The 25,637-nt window shown below is 37.3% G+C and overlaps 1 protein-coding gene across 1 annotated transcript in view; it reads left to right on the forward strand.

Annotated features, from left to right (window-relative positions):
- The window catches only part of STARD13 (StAR related lipid transfer domain containing 13), a 415,422-nt gene that overhangs the window by 320,433 nt on the left and 69,352 nt on the right, over positions 1–25,637 (forward strand).

Here is a 25,637-nt window from a genome sequence, read left to right on the forward strand (position 1 = left end):
GGGCAGACATCCAATAACAAACTCTGTTAAGATGATATTCTCATTGTTACTATTCCTCATCTCTTGAAAAGCTCTTAGAGCTGATGCAAAATCTAATGTTCCTACCTAGAGCATTCTGCAAAGCGTCAAGACCTTTGGAAAAGCTTTGTTTGATGATTCAACTTTCCCTTCCCTTCTTATCAATAACAAATTGTATTTTCATTGGCTTTTTTGCCCTGCCTTACAGATGACCAGTTTTTCTACTACTCACTTCTATATCTGGTACAGTGTTGAATGTTTATAGCTAATGACTGGTTGTATAGTTAAATGAATGGAGAAATTACATGAACAAAATTTTTCAGTTGGATTTTTATTTATCATTTATACTCATTTCGTTCAAAAGGATTTGGAAAAGCATTGCTGTTTTTAATTTACTTATTCCCATATAGTTATGAATAAAGAGTAGAATTGGAACAGAAGCTCTTATTTTGAGTTACAGCAACCTTATAGGTGACCTTGAGCACATTATTTAACCTTCTTGAGCCATAGTTTCTTCTCCATAAAATGGCAATGGTGATAACTTTTAAAAGTTCCTGTGTGGATTAAATGAGACATTGTACAAAAAGCACTTAGCATCATGCCTGGCACAAGATATAAACAATAACAATGCAGATATCTTTTAGCCAAATATTTGAACAGTATATACATATGAGAGAATTGAAAAAAGAACCAAATGTATTTTCTGGACCTTATAAAACCTTTCTCACATAATTCATATCAGTGAGAACAATCCATAATATGTCTAAAAAAATTAAAACCTGCAGCATCTTAACAAATCAAAACCTTTAACAAATTCCTATAACATGTACATGATTATGACCAACAAGTTAAGGAATAATGGAAGCAGTTACTAATAAACAATTTTAGCTTCTAAGTAGCATATTCCCTATTTAGTACATACTGCAATTATACAGCAAATGCTTATCTCCAAATTACAAAATACCTAAAGTCTTCACATGCTCTAGAATTTCTTTTTGCCTTTTTAATAATAAGCATTTAGGAATTGCTCACAAGTTTTACCATTCCAGTTTGTACCTGACAGTGTGTCAAGTGCTGCAAGAACTCCTGAAAAACAAACACTCAAGCTCACAGACTTCTGTAACTCGATTTCAGAGAAAGCTGTCCAAGGCATGTGCACTAAGGGCCAGATTGCCTGACTGATTTGTAGGCTGGGTGCAGTCCAAGTTCATTTACCCAGACGTATTAATAACTGTTTAATAGTAACTGGCTGCCTTTAAAAATGCAGTTTTATGCATCTCCTCACACTCAGAATTCTGCCTTTATTCTTATTTTCACAGAATTAGATTATACAACAAGAAGAGATCAGAAATATTACACTTAAGAATAAAACTGAAAAAGAAAACTAGTTGGGGTTGATGTCAGAGACCAAGATAGCTGCCGAGGCTGTGGTCTCTGGGGACTTACAGCCTGCTGTGTCAGAGACCACACTATGAAATCACATCAACCATTTGGTCAGGGCTCATCAACATTTTTTCCCAGCAACCAAGTGTTAGACAAGCCCAAATTCATATGAGTTTTTCAGTTAGCATGGGTGTGGCCATTGTCTGCAATCAGATAGAGAGGACTAGAGGTGCATGGTTTATCTTCTCTAGAATTCCAAAGTAGCATTGGTTTCACAGATTGCAGGTGCTGCCAGCCTGACACTCCCATCTTACAAGTCATAGGATTTTAGAATATTACAAAATAAAAGAGACTTCACCTTCCTTGTGAGAAGAGGGATATTAGGTAGAGGGTCAAGTTCATGACAAAGGCTGCACAGCTCCTGAGCTACTTCATCAGGTCCTTTCATTGGGCAACTTTTGACTGTCCTCTGGAGCTGTAACTTATTCTATAAAAGCCTTTGCCTTCAACAGACTCTCTTTTTTTTTTCTATTATTTTCTGTAAATATACATTTTCTTCAAGAAAATTTGAAATAAAATTTTTATAAATATTTTGGTCACAACAATCAGTGGATTTTGACCACTGTTATTTTTTTAATTATACTAAAAATATTTAGAGTTACTGTGCTTATAATCTGGTAATCCATAGTTGTCTAATCATCAAAGCTTCCCAAAGAAAAATAGACTTAAAAACCTGAAAATCATGCATATTATTTTTGATACAATTTCACTTTAGAGCTATTTATGCCATAACTTATGAAAATTAAAATAAGCATTCCTTGTAAATTGTTAACAAATTCCAAAGCCTGTTTTGAAAGTCTGAGTATAACAATGCATTGGAAAAACACTGAGTTTTTTTTTTAAGATTATGTAATTTATATTGGGCACATGCAATATTCCAACTATATATCCTTTAATTTTGATCTGTCATAGGGTGGTAGTGCTAAGAGCCACATTTTAAAGACATGTGGGGTTTTACTTTCATGCCTGTCTCAGTAAATTCTTAAAATATTTTTTTAAACAAACCACAATTGGGTTATAATAAAGCCTAAGCTGGCATTCACTACCCATGATGGAACTTGTAGCCAAAAACTTATTCTTCAGCTCATGTAAACTTACCAGGTGATCACAAGGTACTTAGTACAATGAGAAGCTTGTTTTGTCCCAGAGGGCACTAGGAAGCTAAGTTTTAAAATAACAGTAAATCCAGAGTTAATTTCAGGATCACCATCTTTACAATAGCATTTAAAATGATTTAGAGTGGGTTGAAGTTGAGAAAAGGTGAGTTTTAAGGTATACATTTCAATCTATTGAATGCCTACCAAAATCCAGACCACCTAGGATAGGCCAAAAAATGGGGAGTACACATACAGAGAACCATCCTGTAGATGGGAGAGTGAGTGGTCCAAGCAAAATATGGTATTTAGAAAGGTAAAATCAAGAAATGTGTCATAGTTTCTGATTTGAGAAGTAACTGTGAACCAGAAACTGTCTGAAATAAATGCAAACAAACAAGTTCTTTCTCCCTTGGAGAGAGGTTCATTTATTTCATTCTCACTGCCTTTCTTCTCTCTTACTTATAACAAAAAGTTAGTTATATCTAGCCATTAAGTACTAGTTTTAAAAGATGCAATCACTTTGGAAGTTCCAACATGAGTCTGCTGTCACCTTGAAAATATACTAGAGGAATTTTTTAAAATTTTGATTTGTAACTCTTCCTTATGATTTTTGAGACATACAGTATGTGTAGGGTTACTTTTTAAACAATAGAAAGCAATGAAATACAACATTTTTAAATGACAAAATAGCATAAACACAGACCTGGGACTCATTGAATGTCAGTTCCAATAAACTGTAACAATTAGTTTAAAAAGGAAACAGCAAATAATCTTAATAGGTTTAAGCCTAGAAATCCAGTTTAGAATGAAAATAAATACATATGTACAAAGGATTTGTGGATTTTTGTTATTAAGGAGAAGTATCTTATCACTTGTCATTTTCATGGACTAGTCTAACAGGTGTAAGAGTTTTCTATATGGAAAGAACAGGGAACAAAAATATTCTTACCCACCTAGTCAGTATTCCCTTGGGGGATCTGCCATTGAAGTGTAGAAAATTCCAAACTGCCTTTTAAATGTATTTGAGTCTCTGAAACTGATGAGCAATGAAGCAAACCTATTCAGTCAACCAAAGTAGTTTGTTAGAGGAGAAAAAATAAATAAATCCTTTCAAAAGAAGCTGTTTCACAATCTATCTTAGTGTGGTGCCTATTGAGGGTTGGATGCCTTCCATGCAAACAAAAGTGGACATAAAAGACAGGAGAGTTTCTGAATAATCTCAAGAGTGAGGTTGAAACGCTGTGTATGTGTGTGTGCATGGCATATATATGTAATAACAGCAAAGCATTCCCAGAACTTTTCCTGAGAATTAACAGTGCTCATTTTTACTTTCATGGGCATTATTCCCATAAATGTTGAATCCAAATCACCTCCTCTTTTCCAGACAGTATAGTGGCCACTGGGGATTCAATGTCAAATAAATCAGAGATCCCTGTCCTCAAAGTACTTATCATCTTAACCAGAAAACTCTGATTCACATTCAGGGAGACTGAACCTCTGCCACCTCCACAGGTAACTCAACTCCTAAGGTCACCTGGGCACTGGCACACCTACTGGTGGTTGGAGGAGAGACGAGTGCTAGAACCCATGACAGGCTCACCCACATACTTTTGGCCAGAACTCTTTCAAGTGCCCTAACTACTATGGATACTGGGATCTTTAGTCCATGGGTGTGTTTGTTGAATAGTTAGTTTGTTAGACAGGTTTTTCTGTTTCTGCCACATTGTTTTAAAATTCTTAATTAAAAAAAATTTATAGTAAAAGTGTCCTTTTGTTGAAAAGTGATCTGAAAAGCTAAGATTCATATAATACATCTGATTTATTAATTTACAAATTAATAGCGAATGACAAATGAGGATAGGCGTCTCAATAAAATGCATGGCTATCCAACCACTTTCTTGTGAGCAGGTCTCAGGTTTGTTTAATTGGGCTTTTCATATATCTAAGGTTGATGTGTTTTTGTTTGTTTGTTTGCTTTGTTTTGTTTTGTTTTGTTTTGTTTTTTTGGTACCAGAGATTGAGCTAAGGGGCACTCAACCACTGAGCCACATCCCAGCCCTATTTTGTATTTTATTTAGAGGCAGGGTCTCACTGAGTTGCTTAGCACCTCACTTTTGCTGAGGCTGGCTTTGAACTCTCTATCCTCCTGCCTGAGCCTCCCAAGTCACTGGGATTACAGGCATGTGCCACAGCACCAGGCCAAGATTGATGAATTTGCTTATTTCTTTTCCTCTCCATTTTCCTGAAGTTGCAAATAAGCCATGGAAAGGTGAAGAGTGCAATAGCGATCCTGGAGGTAAATCAAGTATTAAGTAATGCACAACTCAGGTCATTACTGTAATGACAATAATTATCTTCTAAAAAATCAAGAGTTGGCAGCACTTGGCAACTCCCTGTCTGACTCTGATGGAGCAGCCCCAATTCACTCTCTGCCTGCCTTCCTGGCAACTCGTGCTGCCTCCCATCATTGTCAATTTCATCACACCCTTTGGTCAAGGCTCTCAACAGAAGTTTAAAAGGCAGGAAGTGACTCAGTGGTTCCCCCCAGGGGTCAGGTGTGTGGGTAGTGAGAGTAGGGAATTCCAGATTAGAAAAGTAACCCACACTGGAGGACATCTGGACTGGAATTTCAGAAATCACAGTGACATAAGCACAGAGATCCTCCTCCACTTTCCCAGACAAGCATCACAAAAGGCTGCTGTGAACTGTTTTCCCCCCTATTTTTCAGGACTGGAAACAGGACTGGAAACAAGGAAGTACCAACTTGGAACCTAAGGAGAATGATTGTCAGTACTTGAAGTAGAGTTTCATTTCAGATTTCTGGCAAAATTTATTGATAGTTCAGTGGTGCCTGAGGTCTTACAAATAGAAGCCATTATGCCAAGGAGAATCTTAAAAGTTAGAATTTGGTAAACCTAAAATGTTTGTGTGTGTGCTGTTTTGGGGATTATTGATTTCAGATATCCTAAATTTGATGCTACCATTATTATGTTCTAAAATAAGTGAAGTTATGAAATACATAATTAATAATATAAATATAAACCATACTTGACATTATAACATTTAAAAGCAGCAAACGGCCAGAGACAAAATATTCCAGAGACACTGCATTGTACTTTTTGTACCAAGGAGGAAGAAGTCATCATCTTGCTACTTTTAGTCAACTGTAGAACGTCTTATTTTGTTCTGTGGTGCTGCAGATGGAACTCAAAGCCTCGTTGTGCATGCTTGCAGTTGCTGTACCATGGATCCATGACCCCTCTCCCCTGGAATGTTTTTCAAACTGCTTTTATGATCTGAAAGGGCATGTAAGAAAAGTTTCGGAAATTTGAGACAAAAGATTAACCATTGGGATTACACTCTGACTCTTAAACTGTTTCTTTATGAGTAGAGAGTTCCGTTCCTTACTAAAAGACTCTGTTGATAGTGTGGATCAGTGGAACTACTCCACCTTACATTTTAGTTCTGTTGGGGGGGTTGATTCATTAGAAAGTTGTGATTCTATCTGTTACAAATGGAATCCTTTCTTTATGGGCCTTTATTTCACTTGAGGTTATGATGCAAATCCATGGTGTTCTTTTTTGTGAATGAAAACAATGAGGAGAGGAAGTGTGGAGGCTTGGAATCTCAGCTGAGGCTTCCCAGGTCACTGGGGAACAGGGACGCTCCCATCAGCTCTTAGTGGCCGGAAGCTGGAGAAAGGATGATTATCTGTACCCTGTCTGTGCTGAAAGCTTCTTCCATTCTCCAAGAAAATATTCATCAAGCCTTGTAGGGCTGCTATGCACTGTCCTGGTGCAGAAAATGCAAAGACAATGGCTGCAGAGGGAACAGAAAAGCAGAGTAAACTGAAAATTCCAGAGCTGGGGTAAGTGCTGGATCAGAACATGGAGGGTAGGAAGGAGAGAAGGGAAAGAGAGAAGGGCAAACCTTACTTAGCCTTGTGTGGAAAGAGTGGCAGACTTCACAGGAAGGTAAAACTAGATCTGAGAAGTAAAGAAGCAGAGGGGAAAGGAATGGTCAGAATCCGCTTGTCAGATGAAGTGGGAGAATGTCATTCGAAACAGAGAGAAAAGTACCTACAGGAAATGGGATGGGGTTGGGGTGGCATTGCAGTTAGGGGACCTCAGATTGTTAAACATTACTAGGTAGCATCACTGGCATCCAGGGCATGTGGATACAGAACAACATGCCCAACCTGTGCTGAACTCAAGAATTGTACGCCTTCTGAGGGCATTTGGATTTTACTTCAAAGGGTGTTCAGAACTGTGAAGGATTCTAAGCAGGAGCGTTAGTGATCAGATCTGGGTTCTAGCTCTGAAGTTATCTCTTTGCATGATATCAATTGCATTCTTGAATAAAGTGCACATGAGATCTCTTGCTAGTTTATGGAAATATATTTGAGAATATCTGTATTTTCAAGCCACTTTATGTTGCTGAGCAGAGATTCTGCCTTCATCCTTTGATCTTAAGCTTAACCAACATCAGCATCCATTGTCTGTGTGTCTCCCGGTTCTTTCAAGTCAGACTTCTGGCTCTGCCATACTGTCTTCTGGGCCTGAATGGAGTTAGAATTTGCCTGGTACATGGGGAAACTGTTATAAAAAATAGATAAATAGGTCATCTCTCTAAAAGTGAGATTTGTCTTTTAAATTTACATCTGAGCTTCTTCAATGAGGCAGAATGCCCAGGAGTCTTCAGAAGATAAAGGATAGTGCATCTTCTTGAAGTATCAGTGTTTCTTAAATTTGAAGGAAAGGTATATATATATATATATATATATATATATATATATATATATATATATATATTAAAATGAGTGTGAGTGTGTTATATTCCATCTATGTGTAGAAGAAAATGTCAAATAAATTCATTGGGGGTAGACTTTTATGTTCAGGTATGTCAGTAGAAAAAGGTGAAAAGTACTCATTTCAGTTAAGAGTCATAGCTTCAACTTCTAACAGCCTACTCTATGTCAATATACATAAATTCATTTTGTTCAACAGATGTAACACAAAGTAAAATCCACAGCCCTGTGCCAGAGAACCAGAATTGAAGTACTAAACCAAAATCCTTCTTCTTTTGGAGTTTCTTACATCCTTACAACTTCTCTGAAGAGTATATACAACATTATACACATTTTGCAGATGAGGAGACTGAGGCTTTAGGATGTAACAAGGGTCGTCCAGGGATCCCTACAGTAGGGGTCCCTGCCTTTTTTTATCTGTTAAGGATGTCCATTCCTTTCTCTCAGGTCTGTCACTTTTCTCTCTTTAGAAATTAGCAACTGGCATCTTCAATCACACACAGTCATATTCACATACGAGCTTGTTTTACTAAGTGTTAATAATAGCCACAATTACTACAACCATCAAACCCTGTATTGAGCCCCTATTTTTGGTTAATTCACTATGCTCAGACTTCTGGTCTACAGAGACAGAAGTTCCAGTCACAGAGAACAAATCAAATGACAATTCAAGATGGCAAGGGGTCATAGAGTAGGGTGACCCCAGAGGTGCTAGAAGATTGAGAGAAGGCTTCTTTTGAAGGAGATGTTCAACAAGCTATACCTTCAAGAAAAGCTTTGTCTAAGCAAAGTGGAGGATCTCCTAAGCAGGCCTAGCTGGTTCAGTGGCCTATTACATCACACATTTTCCCTTGCTCCTAAAAATCAAAATAATCTTAACTGAATGTGGTTATGTTGCAAGGGATGGGAGGCATTACTCTAATTAAAAGCATCCCACATCTCTACTTCCTCAGGGAGGCCATCATGGACTGAATTACTGACTGCCTGAGAGGTAGGAATGGGGCAGCCTGGGGGAGTTGGATTTCCTCCAGGGCACATCCTGGGAGATGTGGGCAGTCTAGACTGAACTAGGCCTCAGATCCTCCCAAAGAGGACCTAATCCTTTGCTTGTCACCAGAACTGCCCTCCTTTTCCCAGGCCTTCTAGGCTGGAAATGCCTCTGGACCAAATCTGACTTCCCATCGCTGTTCCAAACCACATCTGGAAAACCTCTAGGCTGCAAATTTCATGTCATTGATTTGTTATTGATTAAGACTGGGGCCTGGCACTCAGCCCAACCTCAGCCCCAGCAACAGTAGCAGCAGACTTCTCAAACAGAGTGGAAAAGAAAGCTATGAAACCTGGCACGTGTTCCTCTGCTTCCTTAAATCAAACCAGGAAAGGAAAAAGAAAGCAAGCGAGAGCTTTCAGGGGTTACAGTATTCCTTCTCCAAAATCTTTTGACCAGAAGTATTTTGAAGGTCCTTTTCCAGAAGTAAGTTGAAGGGCCACCATCCATTCTGGTTGGAGATAAATGCAGTGCAAGGAAGGCACTTCCCAGCTCCTCCTCAATTCAGCATGCATGGAGAACACTCAGGCTCCTTGTGTGCTGCCAGTACTTGTGGTACAAAAAGTGACTAAGAAAACCTCAGCCCTTGAAAAGCTTGTGATCCCATGGGGGAGGCAGACATGCAATGAGAACATTCCAGGATAATCTCATAAGAACTGTAATAGATGTACAAAAACCCAGAGAAGAGCCAGGCCAACCTGGGATTCAGAAGATGATGTCTAAGCTGAATCATAGTAGAAGATAAATGATAGTAAGCAAGGAGCAAAAATGTAGAAACAATGTGACAGATGAAAAGATGAAGGACAAGTAAGCAGCCAGAGCACAAGCACAGGATGTAGAACAGCAGCCTGGGCTGGGGAGCTCCAGATGGTGCTGCACAGCTGGATATGAACTCTCAGAAGCTGGCATGGAGGCACTGCAGGCCACAGTGGTGGGCTCGCACTTCATTCTGTAGATGACAGGGAGGCATGAAGGAGCTTTCAGAATGATCATAAATTGAATTTTAGAGATGCAAGGAGGGATTGATGTAAGAACTGATGTAAGGAGACCTGTTAGGACTGTTGCAGTATTCCTAGGGGCAGGATGAGAATCTAAACCAAGATGGAAGGAGTGGAGTTAGGGAGGAGACTAGGAGATTGAAAAATATATTTAAGAGGCAGATTCAGGAGGTCCTAGTGCTTTGTTATGATAATATGGGGAACAAAAATAGGGGAGGAAGATGCCCCAGGTATCAGACTCAGAACTCTCTTCAGCTTATTCATTATTATTATTTTAACCAGATGCTTCTCATGTAAACAAATGTTATCTAAAGCCATATTCTTTAAACTGGGAGAGTAAAAAATCAGCTAGCAATTTTTTATGGGAAAGGATTGGACAGGAAATGTCAGATGGGTTTGCATATATAAAATATATGCAATAATAAACTATTACTTCGTGAAACTTTGTTTCAGCCTATGTATATGTAAGTGTGCATGTGTGGGTATGTGTGCATATTCACACTATATGCAATGTATTTCTTATATTGACCACAATAAAGAAATGTGGTCAGAACATTTGAAAGCATTGTGGAATTCTTTTTCTATTATTGTTACACAACTATGAATTATTTTCAAGTATGACAATATTGCAGTCAGTTTGACCATCTTAAAAAGGTAGACTGATTTCTTTATGAGAAAACAGGACAATCTTTTCTTGCTGTTATTTTTTTTTAAGACTAAATCTTGCAGTTCTCTGTATGCTTGGGATTTCCAAGGATTTGGATATAGAGAGACAGGAAATTGGGATCAGAGCCAACAGAAATGATTGTCTCAGTCAATGCCAGGACAGTGTCAAATGTCTTGCCCTTCAGAGAAAAGAAATGACATCAAGATATGCAAAGACTCTCCTGCCCAAGGATATCCATAAGCATGTATCTAGAGGTGAAACCAAAATTGGAATGATGTTGTGATTTCACTTATGTATTTCATTTCATGTATTTTCATTGAGTGCTTTACAATTTACAAAGTTCTTTCACATTTGTCCATATTGAAAACAGTCCTGTGAGTTTGGAGGGACCTGAATATCTGAGAGATGTTTGGAGTTTATTGGCCTACAGATCTATAAATATTTTCCTCTTAATATAATTTTTCATGCATTTAGTCAACGTTCACTAAATGATCACCATTTGCAAGGCTTTCGACTAAGAACAGGAGATGTAAAGATGCAATCTGGCTTCCAATCTGGTAATGTGTATCTGAAATGTAATAATTTAAGAAGATGCAAAATCTGCATATTTATTCAAAGATTTTTGCAGTTTTACCTAGTACACAGTTACAGAATACATGTGCCACCAGTATACATGTGTCTATGTCTGTATGTGTGTGTGTGTGTGTGTGTGTGTGTGTGAAAGAGAGAGAGAGATTATTTATCTTTCTGTTCTAAATTCAAAATCTGATAATCCACAGGGAACAGAGCAGAAGAAAACTGACACTTTTTTAAGCCTTCTCATTTTATAAAGTTTTCTTTTTGGGCTAAATATGAGTACCTTGGAGGTAGAATAAGCAGTAGAATAAGCATGCCATTTGATAAAAGCTAAATTACCCCAAGCGGAAAAGCAGCTCATATGCAGCAATGTTTGTGTACAAAGGGCTCCTGGGACCCTGAATTCTACACAAAAAGCCCAGGTTAAGAACCCCGACACCATGTACTAGTTTGAGCAGGACAAAGTTCATCTTTTTTTTTTTTAATTATGTATCAATATTTTCTTTTTCTTTATTTTAAAAACAAGATTCAAGGAGGACTAAATTTTCTGTTTAGCATTAGGGACACTTTGAGCAGTCATAGACTTTAATTATCATTTTATGCATAAGAGCAAAATATGTCTTTGCTTTTTAATGTAAGTGATTTGAAGTATCTGAATGACTTTTCCAGTTTCTTTCCCACGAAGCAGATCCCTGAATACACACCTAGGATGTTTTTAATAATGAGAGTGACCTTGGCAGGAAGCCTACCTTGAACATTCATGACATTTGGAGGTCAGTGACCTTGGGCTCCACCATTACACCCCCAACTTCTCCCAGTCACTAATCCACAGGAAGCCCATATCCTTCACTCACAATTTACTTATTTTTTCAGGTTTCTTTTCCTAATAGTGTGGAAAAATAACCTTCTGAAAATATTTCCCTTAATGAAGCCCACATGTCTGATACAGATTTCTTTCCCAAGGTTCTGCTATGTTTAGTTATGTTTTAACACATCTTTGACCTTGGAATCTTCACATATCAGGCACAGAATGGCTAATATTTTACTTATTAACTGGTGAGCACATTGTAAACTATAATCACAAAACTGTCTTCCTCAGCCTAGTGTTCATATCCCAGAAGTAACAGCCTTTTAGGATAAGGCCCTTATTGCCATTTTCAAAGTGTCACATTTCATTTATGACTCTCACAGCATTGTGTTAAATAGCATGGTGTGGAAGCATGGCTTGCTGCATTGTAGAGCATCATTTAACAGAAAGAGTGTAACAAAATGTTTTGTAAAAATGAATTGCCTGTTAGATATTTGTCATAAGAAGACTCTGGATGCAGGTTGATGGGCACACATAACCCCAAGGTTCTCCTGCAGGCATAGATGCAAGAACTGAAGAATCTACTGCCAGGAAGGCAGAGGGTTCACAAGAATTCAGCTACAGAACAGTCAGTGGGTGGAAAAGGGTTGTCTACAGAGAACCATTTGGCTAAACCATTTGGCTCAAATCTTTCATCATCTGCCAGGCTGTTGCTGCTCACCTTATCAAAAATGCCCCCTCTTGCTACCAACTATAGGGGACATTGTCCTTCTCTGGAGAGCTAGTAAAGCCTAGACTTTTGCTTTTCTTCCTCAACTTAGAGACCTACAGGGCAGGACCTGGCTGTCCACAGCCTTGCATTCTCCCACAGTGCTTAATAGTAGGCTTTCACATCAGGGGCACCAAATAGATGTCTCTTAAATAAATAAATAGACTGATCCCTCTATATCTAAAGGTCAAATGAAGAAGAACTGAGTGGGAAGTATCAGAGGCCAGGAGAACCACTATTTTCTATTAGAGAAAAATAAGAATAAGCACCTTTACTGTAGTAGGAGTAGCATATGATACTCTAGGTGTGTATCTAATCACATTACAGTGTGTGATCATTTAATTCTTATGACAACTCTCTGAGTTATGTACTATTGTTTAGCCCCATTTAATAGATGAAAAGTAGGCCTGCTGAAGCTGATCTATCCAACTTTGCAAAGGGAAATAAGACTGGCCCTTGCTTCTAATCATTTTATTTATGTGTTGCTTTTCTTATATCCAAATAGTGCACTTATTATGCCTTCAAATACAGAAACATTTTCTAGATAAACTGACAGGTTCCCTTTTAAAAGTTAATATGTAAAACCAAGTATTTGTATTCAATAAGAGAAAAGACTAGAGTTATATTTAAGTACTAGATATGCCATTAGTTAAGAGCAAAGTTAAATTAGAATACATCTACATTTAAAACTCCCCTTTGGGCTACTCTCAGCAACTTGGTAAGGCCCTAAGCAGCTTAGCAAGATCCTGTCTCAAAATATTTTTTTTTTTATAAAGGGGAGGGGGTGGGTGACTGGGATATAGCTCAGTGGTCAAGTGCCTCTGGGTTAAATCCACAGTACCAAAATATAAAAAATTTTAAAATTTAAAAAACTTCTCTTTGTAGAAATAATATTTACTTTGCATAAAAATAAATTTATCTGAAGTTGTACTTTTGGCAAATTTACTGGTATTTACAAATTTGGTTTACATTGTGCTTTTGATTATTTAAATGATTTGAAGAATCATATAGACAACAAATATTCATCTAGTCATTAAAACAAGGTGTGAACGTTTTTCTTTATCTAGGGTGTTTGTTTTGTTTTTCAAGTACAAACTTGGAACTTCAGTACTCAGGAAATACCAGTTTGTTACATAAAGTGTAATGCATCTTTGAAATTGACTAAATATATATGCAGGAGGTCAAAGACAAGTGGAACAGCTGTTACATAAAATCTCCAGTCTCCAAATACCTAAGAGGTCCAAGAAGTAAGAGGTGGGAACATGGTCCAGGATCTAACCTTGACTTTGAACTTCCTGGCCTGTGTTAGTTTAAGACATCCCTGTAGCATCATTTAAACATAGTTCTGGTGTATGAATAAACTTCCACTTGGAATTTCCTTTTTGAAGTTTGCTGAGAATATAAATCAAAACCATATGAGATGTGTCTTAATCCAGAATGTAAAATAACATGAGAAATGTCAACTCAGAAGTAGTCCCTGAAATAAATTCACCAGGATGCACATTCTGAAGAAATTCTTCATTTAGAATGAAAGTCTCCAGAGAAGTGGATTATTTTTAGCCCATGATTATAGAATTCTTGATTGATAAAAAGAAGATGATTTTTTAAAGTAATGACAGTAGGAATCTATTCAGTCATCTAAAATGTTTGAAAGGACATCTGTTGGCATTGTCAAGTGAAAATTTATTTAAAGATCATATAAAGTAGATAGTATACTTAGACTAGATACATGTACACATTTTCATAATAAAAGAATGAGAGACTATGTATGCCAACTAGAAGCTCATCTTCAGGGGGATTTTTCCCCTTCCTTTTTTTTTTTTTTTTTTCTATTTTCTTTTATCTTTTTACTCAAAATCAGAAACCTAAATTACAGTCCTCCTTTGATATCATAAGGGAATTGATTCCAAGATATACCCCTGCAAACACTTAGATCCATGAATGTTCAAGTCCCTTGTAGAAAATGGTGCAATATTTGCATATAACCTAGGAATATCATCCTGCACAGTTTAAATCATCATTTAATGACTTAATAACACCTAATGTAATGTAAACACTGTAAATAGTTGTTATACTGTATTGTTTGGGGAATAATGAGTAATGACAAGAGGAAAACTATACAAGTTCAGTATAGACAATTTATTTTTATGAATTTTTTGATCTGAGGTTGGTTGAATCCAGCAGCTGTGGAACTGAGGGATATAAACAGCCAACCATATATTTGATTAGAAAATAAATAAGTGTAGTGTCTTTACTTGACAACTTTATTGTTTGTCACATTGCCTTACTTGAATGCAGCTGAAATCTAGTGCTGTCCCTTGCTGGGAGGTCTTGAGTTGGATCTATTTGAAGCCTGTACACTATCCAGTGTTTAGGGTCATCCTGTAATTAGCATCACCAAAATGTTGCAATAGTGCCCATGTGTTGGTACTCAAGTAACAAAAGAATCTTTGGTGGGCTGGGGATGTGGTTTAATGGTGTAGCACTTGCCTCACATGTGGAGGATTTAGTCCCCAGCACTACAAAAGGAAGAGAAAAAGAAAAAAAATGGATCCTTGGTAGCACTTTCAAATTGCTGATTTTTGTTCTCTCTTTTTATGAATAAACTAAGCCTTGGTTGGAATATGTATGCATAAGTAAATCTCAAGTGTAGATTTTGCTACTCCTCTATTTCTAAGATTTCACTTAATGAGGAATGTGAAGTCACTTTCTCCTTAAGTCTGTTCTTAGGGAAAATTATCCTTTTATAACTCATTTTATACCTGAACTGAGTGAGTATTGGCACAAGCCTATTATCCAAGACCAGCATGTTGACCATATTAATAAAATTGTTATGTCTCCCAAAACTAGATATAAAATTCAATTATATTCATATTATACCTCCAATAAGAAGTAGTTGTATGTTCACATGAAATATACACCTGCTGTTTTCTATTTCATTCTCAACTTAATTTTTGAATAGCACCAAGCTTGGAAGAGTGGCATACACTTGTAATCCCAGCAACTGAGGCAGAAGGATTGCAAGTTCAACGCCAGCCTCAGCAACTTAGCTCGGCCCTAAGCAACTTAGTGAGACCCTATCTTTAAAAAATAAAAAAAAAAAGGCCAGGGATATGGTTCAGTTGTCAAGTGCCCCTGGGTTCAATCCCTAGTACTGAAGGAAGGAAGGAAGGAAGAAAGGAAGGAGGGAGAGAGGTAAGGAAGGAAGGGAAGATCTTTTTGAAGAGGCCCAATCAAGATTTTGGAGTAATGATTATTAAGACCTAAAGAATTTCTTAGAATTCAGAGTTACCTACCATACAAATTGAACTTCTATTGTATTTTAAACTTTTAAAACATTTTATAGCTTAAGTAATTTTTTATTTGTTCTAATTAGTTATACATGATAGTAGAATGCATTTTGACACATCATACACAAATGGAGTATAACATCTCATTCTTCTGGTTGTACATGATGTAGAATCATACCAGTCATGTAGTCATATATGTACATAGGGTAATAATGTCCAGTTCATCCTATTATCCTTCCTATCCCCATACCCCTTCCCTCCCTTCATTCCCCTCTGCCTAATCCAAAGTAACTCTATTTTTCCATACCCTACCACTCCACCCATTGTAAATTAGCTTCTGCATAGCAGAGAAAGCAGTCAGCCTTTGGTTTTTTGGGTTTGGCTTATTTTACTTAGCATGACATTCTCCAACTCCATCCATTTACCTGCAGATACCATCATTTCATTCTTCTTTATGACTGAGTAATATTCCATTGTGTATATATACCACGTTTTCTTTATCCATTCATCTGTTGAAGAGCATTAGGTTGGTTCCACAGTTTGGCTATTGTGAATTGAGCTGCTATAACATTGATGTGGTTGCGTCACTGTAGTATGCTGATTTTAAGTCCTTCGGGTATAAATTGAGGAGTGGGATAGCTGAGTCAAATGGTGGTTCCAGTCCAAGTTTTCTGAGGAATCTCCATACTGTTTTCCAGAGTGGTTGCACCCATTTGCAGTCCCATCCCAGCAATGTATGAGTGTACCTTTTCCCCACATCCTCACCAAAACTTTTTGTTGCATGTATTCTTGATAATTGCCATTCTGACTGGAGTGAGATGAAATCTTGGAGTAGTTTTGATTTGCATTTGTCGAATTGCTAGAGATGTTAAACATTTCTTCATGTATTTGTTGATCAGTTATATATCTTCCTCTGTGAAGTGTCTGTTCAGTTCTGTAGCCCATTTATTGTTTGGGATTTGTTTTTTGGTGTTGAGTTTTTTTCGGTTCTTTATGTATCCTGGAGATTAATGCTCTACATTTGTTGCATAGGCTACCTCAGTTGACTTTAATATCAGTATGCCATATGATTAGATGCCAGCATGACACAAGTCATGAATGAATCATGTCTGTTGGGTCCAACAGTTTCCCGCATCTTCAGCAGAGAGCTTGAATTCCTTCACCACCATTAGCTTGAGCTCTTTGAATTACCTGATCTCATTTTTTATTTCCTTCTGTAAGGAATATATGTCAATATCTATTAACAAATTGCAAAATAAAAATTCCATTACTTAAGTGAGCAAGCCTCTAAGCTTAGCAATCTCTTTGGCCTTAAAAAATAGGGAGAAAAATAAATCAGTAGCTGAAAACTACTCATAACTTAATTTCTTGAATAAGACCCTTTTCTTTCTGGGATATGGTGTATGTTTAGAAAATCATTCACAGAGTCAATGCCATCTTCATTCAGCAGACAACTAGAAAGCATTTCAAAAAACTGGCAAAGACATGTTGAAAATTTTCCAGCAAATATTTCATTTGCAATCTGAATCAGTACCAAGAAATAAAAGAAAATACATAAATATGTAATATCAGGTTTTTATATGTAGTCAGATAATAAAAGTGTTCCTGTGTTATTCAGATGTTTCCTTGGGATTAAATTAAGCAAAAATTAGTTTTGATTGATTAGGTATATTATGATCACACAGAAATCAAATGCAAACCCTCTTCAAAAGCTCTAGTCAAGTCCTATCTTGCCATGCCAGCCCTAGGAGGGAAAGAATTGAAGGGACTTGCTGGATTCTTGGAAGCACTTTATTCTAACAGACTCTGTATTCCTTCTTTTTGCCTACATAGCAAGGTTTTCCCTGAAATGATGGAAGTTTCTGATTTATTTAGAGTATCCAGGTATCCAGAACTATAAGAGTTGAGCAGACATTCACATATTTGGAAGGAGGCACAGAAGAGTTTCAGTCCCTAAAACCATTCATGATTTTTTAACATTAAAAAATAAAAGTCTTAAAGCAATGTTGAATGGAAGAATACCTCCCAGAAGTTAAAAAAAAAAAAAAAAAAAAAACACCTGACTTCCTGGTAGTGGTAGAGTTTGTTCAAGGTGATTGCTTTTTCCCAGGCAAGAGATCAGTGTGATAAAGGGTGAATTCACAAGGGCCCTGCAGATGCTGGAACTTGTGAAGTTAAAGTTTCCTTGTGGAACTTAGAGTTTCTGCTCCTGAGTGTCAACACCAAGCCAGCCACCATGGACTCTCATTCTTCACCTTGCCAAAAGAAGCCAGAGAAAATGAATTAGAGAGAGAGCATTTGCAGACTCTAATGCTCTTGCTTCAAGAAGGGTTACTACTAGAGACTATTGTCTGGGTAGGCCAACATGGAGGCATGTCAGCCAATTCCCACAAATCCTGGTCCTTTCTAATTGTCTGAATCATTTCTCTGGTCCCCAGCCTTGCATTTCAGTTGCTTAACAGTCCATCTTGAGAATCTCTTGAGAGTTAGTGGTAGGCAGAGGCTCCACAACTTCCAAAAGCTTGGGATGTTCATGCACTTGTGTATGCATATAGCCTCCCTGAGAAATACCACAAGCGCCTGATGGGAACAATCTGTACCAAATGAAAGGGGAGAATAAAGTACTACTCTGCCTCATGGAAAACTTTAGTCAAAACAATCTGGTCAGAAACTATTTGGCTACAAGAGCATATATTTTCTTCCTTTTTCTTTGATATTGATTGAAGTGGGGGGGGTTGAATTTTTTTTTTCTTCTTAAATACTACTAGGAGTATGGGTGTGGAGATTAATGTTTACATTTCTGAGGAGTTTCCTGTTCAATTGCAACTGGACTTTTGGTTTCTGTGGTGCAAGTGAGGGGGTGCACATAAGAGAGGAGCATGAAAGGATTGTTTACATTTTCTGAATTTGTATAAGCCACATACTGTCTGTAGGTAAGGAAGCATAATTCCAGGCAGAAATAATATACTGAGTCTGTGTTAATCTATGCCACACTAACAAACATGCACCAATAGTTTCAAGTTTAAATAAAGGCACATAGTGTCTTCTATATGCTTCACCTATGGAATGAATAGCTGGCAGCTGTGTTAAATTGGCTTACTCCAGATCATGCCCCTCTACAGACTCCCTCCCCACATTGTGGTGGTATAAAATGATGGAAGTCTATTTCTTATTCACATTCTATGTCAGCGGCTTTTCTGTTGTGGCTCTGTCCCTCGTGTGGTCAAGCTCAAGGGATAGCCTCAACTGAGACATGCTAGCTTCATGATAAAGGGACAAAAACAGGAAAGCTGGTACAAGTAGGAGATGGCCCTGAAGTGTTTGCTTGAAATTAGCAAACATTACTTATACTCACATTTCATTGGGTAAAGTGATCCTGTGGCCAAGCCTGATATAAGTGGGGTGAGAATTATTTGCCTCCCAGTCAGAGAAGCACTATGAGTCACATGGGTACTAGAAAGAGAAGGGCATCATTGGAAACACATAAGAAAAAAAAATATGTATATATATATATGTTTAAGAAAATATATATATCATGTTTTAATTATAAATGTAATAATTTATATAAGATACATATAAGATTTGATTTGTATATTTACATGTATATGACATATACCCCTATGTTATGTATTTCATACACATATGCACACACACATACACACGCATTATTTTCCCAATCAGGCTGAAAAAGAATGATTGAAAAAACCCTTGAGTGTGTAGGAATTAGCCTACTTCATAGAGTTTGCTTGCTACTCTTTCACTCTAGTAGATATTATTTAAGTGACCAGATTTGCTGTGAATTCAGCTCATAGAAGATACCTGAAGGCCTGAGAAGTAAGACTAATGTTAAGAATTGTTGATGGTGTATTATGTCTCAGTGTGTCTGTGATTCTTGCTATGGGGAGAGAAATATACATTACCCAGCCATGCATCTCTGTCTTAACTGAATGCAATTAGGTGTCATAGTGAAATATGCATATATGCCTCTTCCACATTTCTTCTTCCTATAGTTATATACTTGCTGACAATAAGATATTTTACCATGCATCAAGAAAAATGTTGCAGCCGGGCATAGTGGCGCACACCTAAAATCCCAGCGACTCAGGAGGCTGAGGCAGGAGAATCAGGAGTTCAAAGCCAGCCTCAGCAACAGCAAGGCACTAAGCAATTCAGTGAGACCCTGTCTCTAAATAAAATACAAAATAGGGCTGGGGATGGGGCTCAGTGGTTGAGTGCCCCTGATTCAATCCCTCCTACCCAGCCACCCCCTACAAAAAATAATAATAAAAAAGTTGCTTCAAATTATGGAGAAATAAGATGGCAGTTTATAAGTTGGCTCAATGTTTTGAATATTCAGTGGTTGATAATATTAAATTTATTCTAAATAACTTGTATTTTAGCTCCTTTTAGGAACTTAGAATAGCATGAAAAAAATGTTATGCATGTTAGGAAAAAAATTATACTTAGCATACGTTTAAAATTTATTCAGGACTTTTACACATCAAAACAAAAGATATCTAATTTTAAAAAGTGTAACTATTTATATATTCCATCAGGCCATGGAATCTAAATCAAAGTCTATTACTGTGAAAAGGCTAATGGTGCACCCTACCTATAATTAAAACTATGAAACTCTCTGGGGAGAAGGTTCATGGTGTAGTGTAAGGTTCTGTATAACAGTAATGACTGCACCATTCATACCTTATGTAGATAGGATGGATACCCTGGCATTGATGTCACAAAACTGGTCTAGGTCTGGCCAAGGAAATATACCATCTATAAATAGGGACTTGGCTTGAGAAATTCTCTCTCAAGACAAAGGTTTCATTTGCCTTAATAATGAAGCTAACTCATCCATATGAATTATCCTAAACCAACAACCATGATCCTGTTGAAATGTTAATACCTTTGATATACTTTAATGGTAGTAATTGCATCCACTGCAGACATCTTGTGGTGGCTGAGTCACTTTGCCATGCTCATACCTGTCATCTTTCAGAAATAGAGTGCCCACCAAGAACCTGTTCAAATGAAAAAACAAAACACCCTTCCCAAGCCTACTTTTCTAAATCACATGAAGATCAGGTTGCTTCCTTCCCCCACGGCCACCCCCACTTCTCTTGAGTACTTTTAATGAACATGTTTTCAGAAAGACCTACTTAAATTGGAGCCAGTTTGACCTTGAAAATTCAAAATTTGTAAAAACAACATATGCCTATATAATGATTGCATAAACTTTCACAGTAAAGCAGACTCCTTCTAGCCAACTAAATGTCCCATGATAATAAATTTTAATTTGGCCCTAATTGGAATTTTTGGTCATTTAGAAAGAATACCCAATACCTTTGGGTTATCTGTGGAAGCATGTATTTGCTATGCAGAGAATAATATAAACCAAAATGTACTTAAATGCTCAGCTAGGAGAACACACTGTTCTGAAGCATACCAGAAGCACCAGTTTAAAAATACAATGAGATTGTAACTTGAGACACAGCTTGCAAACCTGGCCTGCAAATTTTCTGTGCTCAATATAACTCCTTACTCGACTGAGGAGGCCCTCCTGAGCCTTGTGCATTCAATTGTTCACATCCAAATCACTAAATTAACATTTCTTTAAAGAAACAGGGTGTAAATCTCTAACTCACTTGAACTTTCAGTCTTCTCCCTTTTCAGACTGCACTGAGAAGGTCTTACTTAAGTGTTTTATCTTGGTTACCTTGATGTTACACCCTCCCAGCAGTGAAATAAGGTTTGGTGCTATTTAAAAATCAAGCATTTAAAAAATAAGCATCATTCCCAAAACAAAGTAAATTTCCCATTTTTATAAACAGTGTCATTGTATGGGAAAATATTCATACTATGTAAAAAAAGAAAAAGCAGTCATCCTAAGATATTATTACCATATTACCACTTTGACAAATAACATACATCAAATTATGTGTTAGTAATGGGACAAGAGTTGACTTTTTTCTTTTATTGTGACTTTCAGAATTTTTTATAAGTTAAAACTGAACATGTATAATTAAGAAACATGATAATACTTTGTAAAAACATATCATAGGCCAGGGTTTGTTTCCATAGTGGCTTTGTTCTCATGCCCATAGGAATGTCCCCCTCCCGCAGGCACCAGTGAGTTAGCCTCCTTACCAAATCTGTCTCTGAACAAAGGTAATGTCATTTTCTGAGCAACTGTTGTCAATCAGTTTCACATTATATTCTAAGGAACTGGCTGTCAATCAGATAAGGATTTAAATTGAATGCAGTAAATTTGTATCCAGGTTTAGGTAAAGGCAACTGAGGCAAAACTGACTTTACCTCAAGTGAAATGGCAGATAAGTAGCAGGAAATTGTGCCTAGCACCAAACCACCTACCGAATTTGTGAGTAAACCAGTGAAAGGTTTGCTTGGTTTATATGCAGATCAAGCCACCAAGTGAAAAACTATGTGTCTCACTTCCAGCCAGTTGGTTTCATTCCCAAATGACTATTGACCTAAGGTTCCAAACTTCCTCAATCTCCATAGACTAAAGGCAAAGAGATGCTGTTTAGAAGCAGGACATCCTCATGTGGGTAACGGTCATAGGATAGGTATGTGATTGGAGGCAAGAGCTCTTAACCCCACTTAACCCACACAGAAGATGCTCCTCACACAGAGAAATTCTGTTATCAGAAATAGGGAAGAATGCTGAAAAGGCAAAAACAGATACCTACTACAGGCCAAAATGGAATAACTAATTATAAAACTTCTTTTAAAATGTTGTCATAATAATCAGCCAAATGTATTGCATTTTCCTCAGCAAAGTACAATAGTCCCTGCTCCTTATCCACAATTTCATTTATTCACAGTCTAGGTCAGAAAATGTTAAATGGAAGAGGCCATAAATAAACAATTCATTTGTTTAAAATTCTACACTATTCTGATACCATGAGGTCAGTCTCATGCTGTCCTGCACTGTCCTGTTCTTTTCCACTTGGGATGTGAATTAGCCTTTGGTCCAAGTGCATTCATGCTGTATAAGCTACCTGCCTGTTAGTCACTTAGTAGGCATGTCAGTCATCAGATCAAAAAGCATAGTGTATACCATGTCTCATATAGGGTTTGATATAGGTTTCTGGCATCCACTGGGAGTCTTAGACCATACTCCATATATACAGGAGGACTACTATAGCACAGTAACATTCATAGAGATCTGCAGGCTCCTCTGTTCAGTGGCATTCTCTAGTTCACATCATAACTCAGGTTTTCAACAAGAAAGCAGTAATGAGTTGATTCTTTGCCTTGTAACCCTGAAGCTACTACAAGGGCAAGTAATGGTTAAATGGAGAACAAATAAAATTGTTAAAATGTGATTTTAATAGCTCTTAGTGCTTTTATGTAATATGATGCTGGCTAACAAGAACACATTAAAAAGGAGATTTTCATACTTTTTTCCTCAAATGTCATTTAAATCTCATTAGGTAAATCTTTGTGAAATGATGACATTGGCAATATGATTCCTTTTTAATTTTCCTATATGGGCCACTGCAAGAGCCCTGGGGAAAATATTAATGTTTGGCTGGTAGGTATTAGTAGGGACTGTAAGGGATCAATAGAAATTGCAAGAGCCTCCAAATCAATTTCATAGGCAAAATCAAATTTGAGAGTGGTTAATTGTGCCAGGTAATTTTGTTCATCACTGATCAGTAAATAAGATTTGTTTTGCCCTTAAACTGAGACATCAATTGTCTTTGGAAGGTAGCATATAGTTGGGTCTTATAGGAGAATGGAAAAGATGTCATGTGTTTGAGGGGAACTTAGTAAATAGATGGTAATTAAGCATGGGGAGCCATGGCTCAAGGAGTTGAGGCTTGGGTGTGTTTTAGAGTTACTCTGCAATTTTTGTTGTTGTTTGATTCTCAGACCTAAAAGCTAAATGCCTACCCATTTAAAAACAAAAAACAAACAAATAAATAGCCTATTGACTGGTTGACTATCTGGGTTTTGGTTAAGATTTGATTTTTCAGATTTGTTTATGAATAAGATTTTAATATTTCAATTCCTTATCAATTATCAGTGTTGCTTTTGTTTAGGAAAAAAATGAAATGAAAACCCCTGCCTCTCCCAGTCTAGCTTAGCCCCATCCCACTGCCAAAACAGAGTTTTCAGCTCTAAAAGTTTTTCTAGAAGGACCCTTGACTGTTCACTTCTCCCCACCTGCTGTTCCTCCCATCACCAGCCTGGTAGAGTGCATACTGATTCCTAGCTCACTTCCTAATCTCCTTTAAGCTTTCTATGTTGTACAGCCCCTCTCTTCTGGGTCTCTTCCATTTGTTCTTCATGGCCTGGCTCCCTAGAATTCTCTTGTTTAACACTACATTTTCATCATAGTAAAGGGAATAATGAAATAGAAAAAGGCAAAGTATTGAAATAGAAAATACAAATTCAAATAGAAAATACAAAATTCAGTGCTTCCCTCTAAAGCTTGCTGACACATAATCAAGTTTAAAGCATATCTAGAAATTAGATATTTTCTCATTACTACCCACTGTATCATATTGAAGCAAAAAGCAAATCTCAGGCTTGAAAATTTATAGGGCATCATTTTATCTATGATTCAGCAGAGACTAACCACATTTTCTAAGTGTAACAAATAGAAGGTTCCTTTCCTAGTTACTGAGAAATAGTCCTGTGATTATCAGAGTAAAAGCCTTCACAGAAGGACTCTCTAAGCAGTATTGAATAGAACCTTCTGGCAATACATGAATTGCCCTTTGCACCTTACAAAGGGAAAGCACACGTTAGCCAGTGCAGTATAATGTAGCTGAAGCTCTGGTTTGAACAGCCCTGTGAAGCAGAGACTCTCCTCCTGGTAGAAATATTTCCCAAAGTTTTTTATTTCCAACTTGGTTCCCCAGGTATTTCTGAAGCATGTATGTGGCAGGAATAAGAACATGTTAGGTCTGTACTGGTCAAAATTACGTGGAAAACCTCACACATCAGGGATAAAACTCAAATTGAGAAATGATCAGTCCCTGGGGTGACAGTAGAATAAGGAATGCTAAAGAAACAGGCATTTTGGAGCAGGAATCATGTAAGGTTCTGCTTCCCTGAATTTATTGGCAAATTTCAATCCGGGTCTAAATAACCAAATCAGCAGGTCAGAGATATAGCTTTTGCTCTATTTGCGGGGGAGTAAGAACTGGACTTCGGTCTGTTTTCCTAACATATATACCAAATGTCTCTGTCATATCAAACATTATATTTTACAGATACTGAACTTTCAATGTAAGGTACAGTCTCAGGCCCATGACCAATGTTAGTGTAGATGGATTCTGTGGTGTTGTCCTAAGAAGGCTCTACACTCTCCAGCTTTGGCTATGAGGAAACCAAACATCACAGTAAATGGAAATGTGCTGACCTGATGTGGGCACATCCCAACAGCCTTAGTAGAGACCTGTTATAATCAGCTATTTAATTTTGTTTGGAGGAAACTGGACTTTTGACAGATGAACTTCTTTTCCCTTAAAGTTGTGTTTATCTAACAGAGTTATGGCTGGGAAATGATCCAGGATTCATAAGGTCGAATGGTGACCTGGTTCACACACTGGACTCCTCCCATCTCACACCACAGCTTTCCCAGGCAGGTGGTCAAATGGTCCTTTGGGTGACCCCTCAATGGTCGCCTGAAGGATATAACATTTTGGGCTCGGCCCTCGGAGATTCTAGTACCCCATCAAACTCAAGTCTCAATTTTCTTTTCCATGCTGCACTCTGAGCTTGAAATCATTCCAGTGTGCTTGATGAATGAACATCTTGTTAAAATGCATTGGGAATTAAGGCAATCAGTGAAATTAAAGGAATAATAATGCTTTGGATTTTTGTAATACCTTTCTTCATGAGAAAAATACATGAAAAATACACCAGTTGTGGTCTTTCATTATCCTAAGAGTGAAAGAATAAAGGAATGTTGAATAAATACCCTTAACCTTATCTTGGAAACTTAAAAAATGCCATTAAAAAGAGGATTATAAAGAAATCTTTCCTCCTTCTGCCTGCTCCCCTGGTTCCCTGGTTTATAAATAAGACATTTTTCCCTGCCTGAAAATGGGTCTTTATATTCTGTCATCTGTGGTTTTG

The sequence above is a fragment of the Sciurus vulgaris genome (genome assembly GCF_902686455.1).
Source record: "Sciurus vulgaris genome assembly, chromosome: 4".
NCBI classification, from domain to species: Eukaryota; Metazoa; Chordata; class Mammalia; order Rodentia; family Sciuridae; genus Sciurus; species Sciurus vulgaris.